The sequence below is a fragment of the Pleurodeles waltl genome, chromosome 2_2, assembly GCF_031143425.1.
Source record: "Pleurodeles waltl isolate 20211129_DDA chromosome 2_2, aPleWal1.hap1.20221129, whole genome shotgun sequence".
Classification (NCBI taxonomy): Eukaryota; Metazoa; Chordata; class Amphibia; order Caudata; family Salamandridae; genus Pleurodeles; species Pleurodeles waltl.
Window position 1 is genome coordinate 500,887,022 of NC_090439.1, and position 3,786 is coordinate 500,890,807.

The window sequence follows — 3,786 nt, forward strand, 5'->3', positions numbered from 1 at the left end:
CAGAGCAGCCCTCCCATCCAGCTGAAGCAGTGCAGCTATCATCGACCAGCAGAGGCAGGCCAGGAGACACCATCACCTGTTGCCACAGAGCAGCCCTCCCCACCAGCTGAGGCAGCAAGTTATCACCACCAGCAGAGGACATGTAGGCCACCCTCCAGGGACTGCTAGACAAGGAGGCCCCATCCAGAACCAGTGGGCATGTTTCCTACTCCAGAGACTGTGGCCTTGCACTCCGCAGCAAAGGATAATGGGCATGGAGCCCACTCCAGAACCAGTGGGGAAGTTCCCTACTCCAGAGACTGTGCCCTTGCACTCCCCAGCAAAGAGAAATGGACAAGGAGTCCCCTCCAGAACCAGTGGGCATGTTCCCCACTCCAGACACTGTGGCCTTGCACTCCCCAGAAAAGAGGAATGGACAAGGAGCCCCCTCCAGAACCAGTAGGCATGACCTCCACTCCAGAGACTGCGGCCTTGCACTCCCCAGCAAAGAGAAATGGGCATGGAGCCCCATCCAGAACTGGTGGGCTTGTTCCCCAGCTCAGAGACGGTGACCTTGCACTCCCCAGCAAAGAGAAATGGACAAGGAGCCCCCTCCAGAACCAGTAGGTAAGTTCCCGTATTTAGCTGAGGTGCCCCCTACGTCCCCCTGTTGTGCCTGCCAACTTGTAAACTGATGCCCCTGCAGTGTTCTCTCCGGATGATGTCAGCATACAAGTTGGGCCTTGGACTGTGCCCTGTGGCCTTGTGTGCCCTTATGACTTTGGACTTGGCATTGGCCCTTTACATTTGTATATATTTGGTTTGTGTGGTGGGTTTTGCTATGCTAATGCATTTTCAGTAGTTCCGAAATCTGGTCCTTGTTTTATTGTGCTGTGTGCGATTGGTTTATGTGTGCAGCTGGTTGTGTGTATGGTGTGTGTGTGTGTGTGTGTTGGGTGTGTGTTGTGGTGTGTGTGTATCACTCTCGTTTTCCTCCCTCCCTCCCTTGTGTGCTAGGCGGCTGTACTCACCGTCATCATCTTCGTCGGCTTTAGTGTTCAAGGTGGAGCATAATGTACAAGATCATTGGAAAGACTTGCAGTTCAGGTTTCATGGCAGCGTAGTTCTTCCCTGTGTCTCCGATGGTGAGTCCTTTCACTTCTGAGCTCAGTTTCTGCCAGGCTTTTGATGGCATTGGAACCGTCCTGGAAAAGGTGGCGGATTTATGTGTCTTAATATGGTGGGTGGTACTTTGTCTTCCGCCTGGCTGTTGGCGGCTACCGCCGTGGTGCTTGTTGTTTCCGCCCTGGCGGTTGGTGTGGTACATTAGCTGTCTATGGGAGTTCTCACCACCATGGTCATTATTTGGCAGTACTTACCACCAGCCTGTTGGCGGTATTACTGCCACTTTATCACTCACCGCCAGGGTCGTAATGAGGGCCTATGTGTCACGGGGAAATGGATATGCCGATCAAGTCGCAAGGTTTTGCGCATTGAACTGTATATCGTTCAAAGACAAGTGGGAACTGTTACCTGAAGAAGACGAAACTTGTACAAGATATGTATTGAAAATAACTGATACTTTGTAAGAACTGAAAATGTTGCAGAATAATATTGACAGGGAGGAAAAATGTTAATGGAGCAAAATGAAATGTGTGCAAAGACAAGATGAATTATGGGTTTCAGAAGAGGGTCAATTAGTTTTGCCAAATAGCCTGTTGTCTCAAATGGCTAGGTACTATGATGGTCAAGCATATATTGGGAGGGATGCAATGGTTTGTTTGTTCAAACATGATTGGTTTAACCCAAAGTTTGGACAAGTTGCTGAAGCAGTTTGTCATCGATATGTCATTTGCCAACAACTAAACGCAGGGAAAGGGACAGTGGTTAATTTGAGCCACATTGGAAGAGCAGGAGTTCCATTCAGCAGAATGCAAATGGATTTTATTGAGATGCCTGTGTGTGGAGGTTTGAGATATTGTTGGTTTGTATCTTTAGTCACTGGATTGAAGCGTACCCTACATGAAGGAATGATAGTCTCACAGTAGTGAAACTACTGCTTAGGGAACTGATACCGCGTTTCGGGTTTCCGATTTTTTAGAATCAGATAAGGGAAGTCACTTCAACAATGAAGTAATTAAATTACTGTGTGCAGCATTAAACATTGAGCAGAAGTTGCATTGTAGTTACCGCCCTGAAGCATCAGGCCTAGTGGAACAGATAAATGGTACACTGAAGTCAAGATTCGCAAAGATGTGTGCATCAACGAATTTGAAATAGCCTCACAAATTGCCTTTAGTGTTGATGTCAATGGGAAACACATCTGACAGGAAGACAGGATAGTCGCCACATGAGAGCCTCATGGGCAGAGCAATGAGGTTACCAGCGGTGCCAGCAAATGCACTTCTCAACATTACAGATGATATGGTGTTTGATTACTGCAAAGGTCTGGTTGATGTGGTTCGCTCTTTTTCTCAGCTGGTGGAAGTCACCACACTGCCACCGATTCATGACCCAGGATACAACCTGAGAGCTGGGGACTGGGTTGTGATCCGAAAACATGTGAGAAAGACTTGTTTGGAGCCTCGTTGGAACGGACCTTATCAGGTAGTTTTATCAACTACCACAGCTGTTGAAGTGTGCTGGGATTACGAACTGGATTCATGCTAGCCATACAAAGAAAGTGGCATGTCCACTAGATCATATAGGAAGCGTTGTTGAGAGTACCAACAACAGTGAGACAAGTCTCAGGGCCGGAATGAGAACAAAGGGGAACTGGGTCCGGGTCTGAGCCCGTTGAGGACGTTTCAGTCACTCCTGTGAGAGACGAGGGAGGAGAGCTTTAGGATGGTGACGGAGAGCCTATCTCAAGTGAAGCAGCAGCAGAGCCTAGTCAGAGGAGGGCTTTCCAAGAAGCAGATTATCTTGAGAGGCAAACAGAGCCATTGCCAGACCCAGAAGGGGAAGGAGTTGAGGTGGATCAAAGTCAATGTGATCTGACTCCTCCTGACATTGATAATCTGATTTGACTTTTGAAACCTGATTTTGACAAAGCTGCTAACCGATTTTGACAAAATATCCTGGAAGTGAGACTGAACTGCTGAAAGAAGAGTTGTCTAGTTTTGAGTTTTGCTGCAAGTTGTTTTTAATTTCTTCTGCTTTCTGATTCTTCACAGATCATGAGTAACATTAGTCAACGAGGTGCTAGACGCTGTAAATACATGAGCATTGGTTTGGCAATTATGTGTAGGATATTGTTTGTGGTGCTGATTGTGGGTATGTCTGTTCTTGATAAGAGAGAAGCCAACCATACTTCTGCTTTGAAGAACACTACTGCACTAGCAGCATTAGAGAAGTTTAGGTTCGCTAAGAAATATTTGCATGAGGAAACTAATGTGCAGAGAGAACTTTCTTCTATGTTTTCTATCGCTTACTGAGTGAGTATGATGAGACAATGGATGCGAATAATTGCTTTGTGTGTACGCAGATTCCTTCATCAGTCGAGGAAGGAGTCACCCATCATAGTCTGCCTTTAACCTACGGGATGAGTTGTAGTCTGTTACCAGCAAGATTTTATAATCAGTAGTATATTCAGTACTTTTATTCTAATTAGGATGTTGTGTTTTTGTTTGTTCCTATGATTAGGTATTGGAGTAGAGTAGCTAAGGATAATGAAATAGTAATAGTTAAAGGGTTCTTTGAACGTATATTGACGTTTGGCACAGCTTATGAGCATAGAAATAATTTGACATGCATGCTTACACCTTTAGAAAAAAAGCTTCTTAGATCACACAGATGGCAGGAGAA